This window comes from Pyrus communis, chromosome 3 (assembly GCF_963583255.1).
Source record: "Pyrus communis chromosome 3, drPyrComm1.1, whole genome shotgun sequence".
NCBI lineage: Eukaryota > Viridiplantae > Streptophyta > Magnoliopsida > Rosales > Rosaceae > Pyrus > Pyrus communis.
Window position 1 is genome coordinate 2,419,709 of NC_084805.1, and position 15,024 is coordinate 2,434,732.

General features: G+C 32.9%; 1 pseudogene; it reads left to right on the forward strand.

Annotated features, from left to right (window-relative positions):
• The first annotated feature begins 11,505 nt into the window (after positions 1–11,505).
• LOC137729595 (MDIS1-interacting receptor like kinase 2-like) lies at positions 11,506–14,782 on the forward strand (annotated as a pseudogene).
• The last annotated feature ends 242 nt before the right edge of the window (positions 14,783–15,024 follow it).

Here is a 15,024-nt window from a genome sequence, read left to right on the forward strand (position 1 = left end):
AAACTAAATATTAATTATTTCTAAAATTGAACATATGTACTATAACTATTTCTTAAACCGAAAACTGACTGTTTTTTAAATTGAACAATACTATTACCAGTGCATATTTGTATTTACAAGGGGCAATTAAACTAAAAAAAACTAGGCAACTTGAAATAAATAAGACAAACACAAGTTTGATAATACTAAAATCAATAAATTAACCTACAATTAGCATTTCTCTTACATAGTTATCACTTTGGACATTTCGACATTTAAAACATCAACCATAATAACAGGAAGAAATTTCCATAATTGAGAAATGCTAAGGAGACTCTCTTAAAAGTGTGACTCTCTATAGACTTTCCGTCACCATTTCATGTTTTTGGCACAATTCTTGTATCAGCATTATAAAATATCATACAAAAAACATAAGGTGCCGAAGTTCCATTTTAAAAGAGTCTACTTAAAATTTCTCTCCATACTTTCATCAACACTTTGATTTTTCTCAAAATTGTGTGGTGCAAGCGCAAGTTGTTTGGACATAAATTTGAGTGGGGTCGTTTATGGATGACTTAATAGGACAAGCAAAAACCTTAAACCAATGTTTGGAATTTCTTCGATGTGATCAATATTTTTGTGAAAATATCCATATGATCAGATAAAGATATAGAAAGGGGGTGAAGTTATATCGGAGAAACTCTTAACTTTTGACTGTCGATATTTCTTGTCACATCCCGGCCCAGACTCGACTCCACCGTAGCACGATATTGTCCGCTTTAGGCCTCGAGCATGCCTTCACGGTTTTGTTTCTGGGAGCTCACGCGAGCAGAACTTCCCAGTAGGTCACCGAATGCTCTGGCCCCTTTCTCGCTTAAATTCGGAGTTCCTACGGAACCCGAAGCCAATGAGCACCCAAAAAGCCTTGTGCTAGGTAGAGATGAGAATATATATACATATAAAGCTTACAAGATCCTTACCCTTGGGCGATGTGAGATCTTACAATCCACCCCCTTTAGGAGCCCGACGTCCTCGTCAGCACACTTCCGGTCACGGATTGGCTCTGATACCATATTGTCACATCCCCGCCCGGGCCCCCACCACATCCCAGACTCAACTCCACCGTAACACAATATTGTCCACTTTGGGCCCTGACCATGCCTTCACGGTTTTGTTTCTAGGAGCTCACACGAGCAGAACTTCCCAGTGGGTCACCCATCCTGGGAATGCTCTGGCCCCTTTCTCACTTAACTTCAGAGTTCCTACGGAACCCGAAGCTAGTGAGTTCCCAAAAGGTCTCGTGCTAGGTAGAGATGAGAATATACATATAAAGCTTATAGGATCCTCACCCCTGGGCGATGTGGGATCTTACATTTCTCACATTGGTTAAATGTCGGATAAATTCTTATATTTTATTTAGAAAAATGTTCATTCCTTAAAGTTTTATTTTAACTTTTCATCATTTTTATAAAAAAAAACAACTGATATCAATATTGATACATCCACTGATATTCTCACAAATTTGCATGTCAATATTTTATCTATATCGATATTTTCAACACTATCTTGAACTAACAATACCATGCAATAATCAATTCCACGTCAAATAAATATTAATAAAAATTGGATAAAACGCGCTGTAGGTTTCATTATATATATTCGTGATAAATATCACACACTATCTGTGTGTTTAAAAAAAAAAATTGGAATTAAATACAGTTTTAATTGAATGAAAAATAAAATAAAAAGGTAATGAGCAGGAATGGGGGAGAGAAAATGGAAGAGAAAAATTATGTTTGTGGAAGAAAAAAACAGCAATTTTTTTTTTAAATTTATATTACTGTTCATGATTTTATTGTATTTTATTTTTATTGAATTGTAAATAAATAACCAAATTTATTTTCTTTCTCTTTTAATTAACAAAGAAAATTTTATTAATAGATAGCTTTTGGTTACGAAATAATGCAGTTTCAATTGTTTACCACATAATTTTTTTTATTTCTTTTCCTTTTTTAATATAGGTTTGTATCTTTACATGACCACATAGAAAAGAGAGAAGCGAAGACAGCTGCTGAATATTTGACTTTACAACAAGGAGATTGATTTATTTAATATATAAAAGACTCCAAAATGGAGTAGTATGTGAAAGAGATAAGTGAATGCGAAAATCACCTCCTTTAATAAGTAATTTACCAAGCTTGTAAGTGTATTTTCTATAAGTGAGAGATGTGCGACTCAAAATTAGTATATAATATTAATTTTCAAACTTTGTAAGTAGAGTGCTCAGTATTCAAGTAGTTACTTCATTATTATAAAATAAATGGAATGATATAAAAAATATATTATTTTCTCTACTTGTACTATTACATGTAGAATACCACTCGAATAAGCTATGAATGGGTAAGTTGGGGTTTGGAAGATTCAAAGTATGACATTGACATGCTCTTATTTTCTGGTCTCGTACTTTTCTTTTCTTCCATGCTATAGCAAACATTGACATAGCGATACTTTATTTTATTATCTCCAAAATTGTGTTCAAGTTGTTTCGCACAAAATAACAAAGAAGATATTTCATTTCGCATAAGTAATCACTTTCTTTTCTTTTTGATATTGAAAACCTCACACATAATAACAAAGTAGATATTTCGTTTCGCATAATAACACATAGTGATCACTTTCTTTTCTTTTCAACATTGAAAACATCTTCACACATAATAATAAAGAAGATATTTCATTTTGCATAATAACACATAATGATCACTTTCTTTTCTTTTCGACATTGAAAACCTCTTCACACATAATAACAAAGAAGATATTTCATTTTGCATAATAACACATAATGATCACTTTCTTTTCTTTTCGACATTGAAAACCTCACACATAATAACAAAGAAGATATTTTGTTTCACATAATTTCGTCAGCAGGTGACCTCGACAGTTTTATTTTATTATCTCGAAATTGTGTTCAAGTCGTTTCGATATGAATTTGAGCGGGGGTGTTTACGAATGACTAAATGGGCATGCAGAAATCTTGACCTACCCCTAACATGCATAATCAGTTCCATGTCAAATAAGTATAAATAAAAATAAAACGCGTTTAGAATTTTAACAAAATATGTCTAATACACGATTAACGAATTATTGAGTTCCTCACACCAGGAATGAGTTAGCTGGGTTTGGAAGATTCAAAGTATGACATTGACAAGCTTCTATTTTCTAGTCCAATCATACGTTTATTTTCTTCCATGCTATAGCAGACATTGGCATTAGTGATCACTTTAGACATTTCAACATTGAGAACCTCACACATAATAACAAAGAAGATATTTTGTTTTGCATAATTTGGATAGCAGGTTGACAGTTTTATTTTTCTCCCTCGAAATTATGTGCAAGTCGATTTCGATATAAATTTGCGTGGAGGCGTTTAAGGATGACTAAATGGGATGCAGAAATCTGACCAAACCATAACATGCATAATCAGTTCCATGTCAAATAAGTATTAATAAAAATAAAATGCAATTAGATATGTGGTGTACGTCGCATTACACATATATATATATATATAGAGAGAGAGAGAGAGAGAGAGAGAGAGGCTTTTAATGCAGTTTCAATTGTTTACCACATAATTTTTTTATTTCTTTTCCTTTTTTAATATAGGTTTGTATCTTTACATGACCACATAGAAAAGAGAGAAGCGAAGATATGTGGTGTACGTCGCATTACATATATATATATAGAGAGAGAGAGAGAGAGAGAGAGAGAGAGAGAGAGAGAGAGAGAGAGAGAGAGAGAGAGAGAGAGGTTTGTATCTTTACATGACCACATAGAAAAGAGAGAAGCGAAGATATGTGGTGTACGTCGCATTACATATACATATATATATATAGAGAGAGAGAGAGAGAGAGAGAGAGAGAGAGAGAGAGAGAGAGAGAGAGAGAGAGAGAGAGAGGCTTTTAAGAAAAGAAATTTTCATTTTTTACTTTTTCAAAAGATAATGTTTTCAAAAAACAAAATTTGAAAAACAAAATTCGATAAGAAGGATAAAACATAAATGACAATTGACAGTTAAATATAAACCTGAAGCGAAGATATGTGGTGTACGTCGCATTACATATATATATATATATAGAGAGAGAGAGAGAGAGAGAGAGAGAGAGAGGCTTTTAAGAAAAGAAATTTTCATTTTTTACTTTTTCAAAAGATAATGTTTTTAAAAAACAAAATTTGAAAAACAAAATTCGATAAGAAGGATAAAACATAAATGACAATTGACAGTTAAATATAAACCTAAGGTTTATGGATTATGGTGTCGTATTTCGAAGTTGACATTTTTATGAAAGTTGTAAAACTTGTCATTACGAGTGATTGTAGATTCTTTTTTACATTTTTCACACTTCTACAATAATTATTATGAACTTTTTATTAATTTTGCATTGAAACAAAAAACATTATTCATGAGGGTTTGGAGGGTTTTAAAAATCTAAATGAAGTTGGAACTATTGTCTAAGCTTGGAGGATACAATCACGAGCATTTATATATTCTTTCTCATTTTTTACACTTGTACATTAATTATTATGAATTTTTATTTGTTTTGAACTCCCCTAAAAGTACTAGTCACGAGGGTTTGTAGGGTTTTAAAAATTCAAATGATGATGTACCCATCTCAAAGCTTAGGTGATACAATCACGAGATTTTGTATCAATGTAGTCTTTTCATCACAATTTTGTTAAAAAATTTGTTAAGTGCTGATGTGACACATAAATGGGCCCCACAAGATTTACAGGCTTTTATCACAAATGGTCCTTGAAATTGACCTACACCATCAAAATGGTCCTTGAAATTGACCCACACCATCAAGATGGTTCCTAAAATTGAAAATCAATGAATGTAGTTGTTGAAAATAGGTGTCGTTGCAAATCAATATGATCCTCTTGCCACAATTCTGTAAAAAAAAATTTGTTATGTGCTGATGTGAGTTTAATAATTGATTAAAAAAGTTGTATAAATACATTTTTGCACAATGAAATTTTTTTTTTCTTATAGTAGGGGTTACTCCGAAGAGATATCCATTCCATAAATTATGAAAGACACACTTAACCAATGCCTAAGAGGGGGTTTGGAAATAGTTTTCAACTAACAATAGACGTACCTTAGTTATAACCTCATTATCTCAAGGTAGACCTTGCCGTTCTTTGAGTCACCAAACCGCCAGGGAAGCATCGAACAAGCTCTCTAAGATTAAGGTTGTGAGGATGATGATCATGCTAAATGTTAACGGTGATGTCCCAAAAGTTGTTGTCAATCGGTCAAGCTGTCATCAAAGGTAATCTCAATCCAGGTTCAATTCAGAGAAGGGTGTCAAAGTGTGTAAAAATGGGTGTATTGAATATTTTTTTTTTTTTTAGATAATAGACAACGAACGAGGTAGAGGAATGTGAACTGGGATCAGAGGTGATTGCAGGATTGGGTTTTTGGGTTGACAACTTTCTATTAACTATTAAATTATTACACCTATTTGTAAATATATATATATATATATATTAATTTAATTAGACTTGTGTGACCTATTTATGTGTCATATTAACACATAACATAAATTTTGACAAAATTATGATGGAAGGACTACATTGATCGATCTTTAATTTTAGGGACCATTTTGATGTCACGGGTCAATTTTAAGGACTATTTTGATGTCGAAGGTCAATTTCAATGACCATTTGTGAGAAGGAAAAAAAAAAAGGACTTATGGAACCCAAATATATGCCACATCAGTACTTAAAAGAATTTTTAACAGAATTGTGATGGAAGGACCACGTTGATTTGCAACACATATTTTCAGAGACTACATTGATTGATTTTCAATTTCAGGGACCATCTTGATGGTGAGGCTCAATTTCAGGGACCATTTGCGATAAAAATCCAAACATTTTGTGAGTATGACTATATGAGAGAGAGTAAAGAACTTTGTTAGATAGTTGACTCTAAAATTGAAAATCTTTTTTTTTATGCCTATAATAATACTATACTAGTTGATTTGAATTTTGGATTGCATGTCAAGTAAAATTTATATCAGTAATGATAAGAAGAAACTCTCATAATAAAAATAAATAAATAAATATTTTTTTTAAAAACTTATATAGAATAATAATATATAATATATATACACTATGACTATTGTATTATATAGTAAGATTTTTTTAGTAGTTTAGCTTTGTAATCATCAAAATAATTTGTTTCTTAACAAGTTGAAATGAGCCGCATATAAATCTATTGAGGACTCGTTATTAACGAGTTCTTAACAGGTGACTTGAACATAATACAATTAGTTATTGTGTTACCATGAAACCTGTTATTTTCGTGTCGTATAAAACGAGTTGTATAAAAAATTGTAAGGTCTAATTTTATTGAAAATGGCGTGGATTAAGTTTTAATGTAACATTTAATGAAAATGAAAATGACAAAATGACAATGAAAATTATTTAATGTAACATTTACTAAAAATTATTTAATAACTATATTTAATGTAACATTTAATGAAAATGATAAAATAAAATAAAATAAAATAATGATAAAAAATAAAGCCTCGTGAGGAGGAATCAAGCCCACGTACAAAACCAAAAATTGGCTGCTCCTGACAGACTCCCTATTCGTCAATCCAATTCCATCAGAAAAACTTTTCATAATAATAAGGAAGGCGGATTGTCTGCCCTCCCATTTTCTTCTGTTTGTATGGTCACGGTTAAGTCATGTCAACATTTTATATTCCTATTACTTTTTGTTTTATTATTTTTATAAAAAATTAATATAAAATATTAATAAGGTTTAATCGTAATCACATATCACAGAAGAACATTGAAAAAATATGAAAATAAGAGAACAGATAATCCACCTCTCTCAATAAGAACCTGCAAAGTTATTTAGGCCTTTATAGAATACCTTATGCAGCTTGAACTGAGCTAGACTTCTTGGAGTTAGAAAGTTGAATTTTCCCTGTACGCGCTTTGAGTGAAAAGTTTGTTGGGGCACATTTTCTTTAAAATACGAGAATGCTAAGGAGTTTTCTTTAAAGCGAGACTCTTTATGAATTCTTCTTCATCTTATATTTTTAGCATAATTCTCGTCTTAATATTATAAAATATTATGTAAAAAATAATATAATAAAGAGTTTTCCTTTGAAATAGTCATTTAACATTTCTCTTAAAATTTTTGTTTGGTTGTGTCTACATCTATATGGTGCATGTAATGTAATGAGTGAAAAATGTCTAGTCATTTAACTTCTCGTCAATGCTTCTAGGGCATAAATAATGCAAAAAATGTCTTGAGCAAGTAAATCTAAAACCATGGGAGGATTTAGTCTAAGATGAATGAATCATTTTGATTTTAAAATTGTTGCTTTTGATTTTAATAATGTTGATATTGAGTAAATATCATATTTATGAATTCAGAATCCGGTGTTTTTTTTTTTAATTTATATTTTTTAAACTGAGATTGTTTTAGTCTTTTGCTTCTGCAGTTGTTAGTATTTTCAATAACTTCAATGTTAAGTAAGGCTTTTTGTAACATTCCATATCGTCCAAGGTAGTGGATCCTGTAAGCCTTATATGTAGGTATATTCCTATCTCTATCTAGCACGAGGCCTTTTGGGAGCTCATTGGCTTCGGGTTCTATCGGAACTTCGAAGTTAAGCGAGTAACGCGCGAGAGCAATCCCATGATGAGTGACCCACTAAGAAGTTCTCGGGTAAGTTCCCAGAAACAAAACCGTAAGGGAGTGGTTAGGGCCCAAAGCGGACAATATCGTGCTACGGTGGAGTCGAGCCCGGGATGTGATGGGGGTCAGGGCCGGGATGTGACACTTTTCCTTTTGAGCTTCATTTTTTTTGTGTGTGTGTGTGTGTTCTACTTATAATTTCATGTATTTCTTGAAGGTGGTGATCTGCTCATAAAAAATATACGAGCTCTTCAGGACTTTGATAATCGATTCATTACTAGGTCTCTCTCTTCTTTCGCTCTTCCTATCTCTCTTTCTGTTGGAATTATGTTTGTATTCAAAAAGGGCAAAAAAATTTTAAACCCAAGATATTGGATTTGCAGTATATCAGCTGTGAGTATGCTTATACTAACTGTTTTAATTTTTAAAGTTATTTGACAAGAGTGGGATTAGGCATGATTTTCCAACGGATCAGAATTATTGGAATTTCTAAGTGCATTTTAATTTTTATTCCAAATTTTGAAAATATTCGAATTTAGAATTTTCGTTCGGATTCTAATTCAAAAATTTTATATGCAGAATCGAAAACAATTAGCAACCCTAAATAGGATACATGTGAAAGTGAGGGATGTCCATGAGTCCATAGTTTCAGACCGTCTTGCCTCCCATTGTTAGTGCTTATTGTTAATTGTATTTTTGAAAGAATCTTTTCTCCAACTTTAACGAGTAAGCATGAGATCATAGCAGATTATTCTATACATGATGCTCAACAGTCATACGTACTTTATGTCATCTGTTTTGTGTGTTCATATGTTAAGCTTAAAAATTTGTCATACGTGAGCAAAGTGTTGAGGCTATGAATCCAAAATCGTGTTAGACTTGAAAAATCTCTAAGGGAACATGTTGAAAGTGTGAATCCCAAGAGGCATATTGAGAATATGAATCTCACATCAATGAAAGAAAGAACATGTGCTTATTAATAATTGAACTTCTCACCATATTTTTGATTAATTTTATAATGAAATCACAACGTTCTTTCATTTTGAGGTGTATGTGAGTCTTAAGAACAAAGACTGTCATTTACTTTGAAAGAAAAATGAGAGTGTTCATAGCATTTAGAAAAATTTATTACATCAAAGGATAATGCTAGGTAGACCAAAATTTTAAACCAAGTTTTCAAACCAAACGATGTGCCACCAATAAAAAATATGGATCTTTTGATATAGGCTCCTCAATTTTGAATTATCTAGATGAAACATCCATGCCTTTTAGTAATTTGATTAAACTTTTTTTTTGTCATAATTTTGGTGCTATATGCACAATATATTGTAACAAATTTCCTATAATCTAGCTTTTTTATTACACTCTCCTCCATTACATATAATTGTAAAAAAAAAAAAATGGTTAGATTCAATTTCTTTTCACAATAATGCTACAATTTAGCAATAATTATCTACGATTTAAAATATTTTCTTTCCAAAATAGTTTAAAATATTTTTAAATCCCCCAAAATCAAACGTACCGAAATAAGTTTTTCTCTTAGTACGTTAAGAGAAAATAGGATTGAGAATAATATAAATGTACCAATACACAATGTGACAATGTGTACAAAATAAAACGTACCCAAATAAAAATAATGTACCAATATTAACAATATGTATCAAATCAAACGTACCAAAATTGCAAATAAACATACCAATTAATGATTTTTGTAAATTCAAATGTACTCGCAGATAATATATATGTAACGTATTGTACCTAATAATAATTCATCAACGACTATACTTAAAAAAACAGCAAAAAATATATATATATAATCTCAAAAAAAAATAATTTATAATTACACAGAGCTTTTATGTTGATCACCAACTGTTTGAAAAAGAAAAAAACCATTTGGAAAAAGAAACAATATTAAATGTTTGTGTAACAAAAAAAAACTGTGATCGAAAAAACATATTTGAAAGAAGAGAAAATATAGTTTAATTACTAATATCTCCACTAAATAAGGAAAAGTCCATCATGCAAATAAAAGAATAAATTCAAAAATTATTTTAATTTTAAAAAATAGAGGTGACTATTGGTCAAAGAACTTTAATCAAATTTTAAAAAGATACAGATATTTAATCTAAATGATATAGACAAAGGGAATTCTAATTTTCCCTAAAGATAAACACGTTAATCAGTACTTAATTAAAAATTTAATAATCAATAACCACATTATTTGATTTATAAAATTTAATTCAAAATTTTCATCTCCCTTGCATTTAGAAGCACACTTAAAAGTTAAAAATAAGCTTTTAGAAGCACGCTCTTGACTGCTTCTTAAAGTTGTTGTCAATGACCCACAACTTCTAAACGGAAAAGGATCCTCGCCGGATCCTTTTTTCTGGAGATCCAGAGAATTCTGTGATCGTGTCCGTTCATCGTACATCGTGCGGTCAGAAATCATTTTAAATTTAAATTTTAAAATTAAATATAAATAATACCTAATGAAAACTGACCGCATGATGTACGAGATTAGAAAGTGTGGTTGTGGACTCATGACTGGCTGGAGTTGAAGTTCGAGACTAAGATTCAAGAGTTAAGTTCGAGAGAGAGAGAGCAGCTGCTTCGATTCAAGTCTTTGAGAATGAGAGAGAGTTTGATTTAGGGCTGAGAAAAACATTGGACACCCGAGATTAAATCTTAGCTGGTCCAACGATCATCAATTTTCTAAAATTAGTTTTCAGTTCAGTTGGGGATTAAATCCTACTATTGTTAATTATAGTATTTCTTTTTAGTAGTATAAAATTAGTAAATTAATATTTTTTTTATCGTGTAATGGGTTACCCACGTGTATACCTGGACCAATCCGTTATCTTAATGGGTGATTGTCAACTTATCTGATAACGATCCGATTCGTTATCATGTCAAATAAAAAACTTGTTAATTTCGTACTGTGTGGTGTTGGGATAATGGGTCGTGTCAGAAATTGACAGGCTTAGTACCAGGAAAGAAGGGAGCCAGGTCCGACTTGGTCGCCAAGTTAATTGCCACGGGCCAATCATGGAATCTGTAATATGCGTTGTGGGTGATAAACCCGACTGCACAGAGCGAGGAGATGAGGAGAAAAAGAAGGATTGTAAAAACAGTCATGCCAGGGATAATGGGAATTGTGAGAGTTACTGAGAAAGAGATGGTATAGAAATCAAGGAAGGCTAGGTAGAGGATGGTGGATAGGAAGAAAGAGAGGGGGAGAAGGAAAATGGCCATTGGGATGAGGAGAGGCCAGATTTTTTTTAATTTTTTAATTTTCTTAATTTTAATGTTTTTAGTTTTTAATATACACGTGGACCATATTGACACGTGGTTCTCAGTAATTCTTCACGTAAGCGCCACGTCACTAGTTGATTGTTGATTTAACAATAATCTTAACAAATGTATGTAATTACGATTTCATGTACCACACTCTGAAATGAAAAAAAAAAAAAAAAAACTTATTGCATTAAATATTGAGAATCAAGAAATGTTAGAATAGTAAACTAAAATTAGTCATACTTTTCAATTTACGTGGTTGTAATCTTTTATCTTAAAATTTGAAATATTTTTACTAAAAAAAAAACCCTTAAAAAATCCCCAGAAAGTTCAAGGTTTCTCCCGTTTTCTTTAGCTTTAATAATAAAAACTTAAAAACATCATCGGGTTGTAATTTTTAATTAACCATTTGGATGAAAATTCAAAGATAAGAAAAACAAATAGAGGATATGCAAATTAGTAATACATCTCACTATAAATAAAGCCCTGAATTGCTTAAGAAAAAGCTTTACACAGAAACCATGACTAGAGTTTCAACTTATTGTGAAAAACTATGCTTTCTGGCTTGCCTTATCTTGTATCTTCAGCTAGCTTCATCACAAAAAGGTGCTTTTGCTTCTGCCAATTCCACTGAAGCAGAAGCACTTCTCAAATGGAAAGCTAGCTTTCAAAACCAAACCCAAAACAACTTGAGCTCATGGATGAATGCAAATGAAGCCCCATGCAATACTTGGATTGGAATTTCATGCAACTCAGCTGGAAGCGTCAACATATTAAACCTCACCAACTCTGGTATACAAGGTACTCTACTTGAATTTCCATTCACGTCCTTGCCCAATCTTGCATATGTTGATCTAAGCTTAAATGAACTTTTTGATCAGATCCCACCTGAGATCAGTTCCCTCACCAAACTCATCTATTTTGATGTATCCTACAATCAAATATCTGGAAAAATCCCACCTAAAATCGGCCTTTTACCAAATCTTCAGGTCCTTCACCTAAATGCAAATAAGTTCAACAGCTCAATTCCTCGAGAAATAGGCCAACTTAAATTTGTATATGAGCTAGCTCTAAACTTAAACAATTTAGAGGGTTCAATTCCAGCTTCTGTGGGTAATTTGAGTCAATTGACTTTTTTAATTCTCTTCGGAAACCAATTTTCTGGTTCTATTCCTCCCGAAATAGGAAACCTTTCGAAATTGGTTGAAGTTGACCTGTATGATAACTATTTATCAGGTCCAATCCCTCCGAGTTTCGGAAACTTGAAATATCTAACCATCATGATGTTGTACAACAATACCCTTTCTGGTTCTATCCCAACTTCTTTTTGCAATTTGACAAACCTTGTTTATCTCTCTGTCTACGGTAATAAACTTTCCGGCACTATTCTCGAAGAGATTGGAAACTTGAAATTTGTTGAGGATGTACACCTGGCTGCTAACCGATTTTCTGGTTATTTGCCTCGAGATATTTGTAGTGGTGGACTGCTACAAAGGTTTACTGCAGAAAACAACGAATTTACAGGTCCAATCCCGAAAAGCTTGAAAGGTTGCAAGAGCTTAGTCAGAGTCCGTCTTCAAGGGAACCAACTCAAAAGCAACATATCTGAAGACTTCGGTGTCTATCTGAATCTTCAGTTTGTTGACCTAAGCAACAACAATTTATATGGGGAAATCTCAGACATCTGGGGACAGTGTCCAAACTTAAAAACCCTACGTTTTGCGGGGAACAACCTTACTGGTAGCATACCATCTGAGATTGCCAATGCAACTAAAATTCAAGAACTCGATTTTTCTTCGAATCACCTGGTTGGGGTGGTTCCCAAGGATTTAGGGAGGTTGACTACTTTGGTGAATCTAAAGTTGAATGGCAATCAACTTTTGGGTTCTCTACCCTCAGAATTTGAAGCATTCACTCAACTCGAATATCTTGACTTGTCCACTAACAAGTTGAATGGCTCAATTCCGGGCATTTTTGGCAAATTGGTCCGTTTAAACTACTTGAATTTGAGCAACAACAATTTCAGTCAAGAAATTCCGTTTCAGTTAGGGAAGTTATTTCACCTATCACAGTTAGATTTAAGTCGTAACTCACTTGACGGAAAGATTCCATCAGAAATTAGCAATATGCAAAGCTTGGAGTGGCTGAATCTTTCCCACAATAATCTTTCCGGTCTCATTCCAGCAACGTTTGATGGAATGCGAGGCTTGTTATACATAGACGTATCCTACAATCGCTTGCAAGGTCCCATTCCCAACAACCAAGCTTTTCAAGATGCTCACAGCTTTGAAGGGAACGAAGGATTGTGTGGAAATGTTGGAGGTCTAGAATCCTGCAATAAGCACGTCTCAAAAAGAAAAAACAAAAGAAAACTCGTGTTTGCAATCGTTTTCCCTATCTTGGGAGCAGTTTTACTTGCTTTCCTTGCAATTGTCTTCATCAAAACAAGAAGAAAGAAAGAGCCGGGAACAGAAAAGAGTGATATCCAGGATGAAATTTTTTCAATCTCTCATTTTGATGGAAAAAAATTGTATTGGGAGATCATAAGAGCAACCAATGGTTTTGACTCCATATTTTGCATCGGGAAGGGAGGATCTGGAAGTGTCTACAAGGCAAAGCTACCATCAGGCAGCACAGTTGCAGTGAAGAAACTCCATCAAAAACCTGAAGGCGAGGAGACATCGCAGAAGGAGTTCCACAATGAAATAAGTGCACTAATCAATATACGACACTGAAACATTGTGAAACTTTGTGGTTTTTGTTCGAATTCGCACCACTCTTTTCTGGTCTATGAATACCTAGAAAAGGGTAGTCTGACTTCAATCTTGAGCAAAGAAGACGAAGCAAAAGAATTGGATTGGAGTAGGAGGGTGAGAATTGTAAAAGGCGTAGCTTATGCACTGTCTTACCTGCATCATGATTGCGTGCCACCAATTGTACACCGAGACTTATCAAGCAACAACATTTTGCTGGATTATAACTACGAGCCTTGTGTTTCAGACTTCGGCACTGCTAAGCTTTTGAATCCAGACTCATCGAATTGGAGCTCCCTTGCAGGCACATATGGATATGTAGCACCAGGTAAAGTAAAATAGTTAAAATATAAAATGTTGAAATTTGATAATCTAAATTTAAACATATACTAATGGCTTGCTCTCTCTTAATTTTTATGCAGAGTTGGCCTACACAAGGAAGGTAACTGAGAAATGTGACGTTTATAGCTTTGGAGTGCTGGCATTGGAAGTGATCGTGGGAAAAAGAATAGGTGATTTAATCTCGTCATTTTCGTCTCCATCTGCATGTGAAAACAAATTGCTGAAGGACGTATTGGACCAACGGCTTCCACCTCCTACACTTGAAGTTCAAGATGAACTGACAACCATTGCAAGGGTAGCAATCACATGCAGGGATTCGCGACCGCAATCGAGGCCAACAATGCACATGGTTTCTCAGTCGTTATCATTCCAAACTGCAGCTTCCACTGGAGGACCAGACGTCACACTTGAACAACTCGTTAAGATTTAAATTGTGTTTGATATTGTTTGAGTTGGCACGAGATTCAGATCTTCTTGTTTAAATATATCATATATGTACTCTGTTATATTTGTACTTAAATTGAAAATAAGAGAGGAGTGCTAGCTGGACTCGCTTAACAGCAAGTCCCACATGTATTACCACTTAAATGGTTAGACCAAAATATCCTATTTAGTATTTACTAGAAATTGGTGTATGGGTATTGCTGCAGGACTAAAAATTGTATTAAAGATTATGTTGAAAAATATAATAAAAATTATGTCATTTAATACTATTTATATTGAAAACGTTATGAAGATTTTTACGTACAAAAGATTATACAGTCTACATACAGAAGATCATAGATTTTTTCTATCTACATGCAAAAAAAGATTAGATGGAGATATACAAAAGATTATGAAACGTTGGGGCTATTTATATAACAAAAATATTAAGAAATATTGTTTCTTTTACATTAATAAAATATGACAAAAGTTGTTCACTGGAACACCAAAAAATTCCCAGCA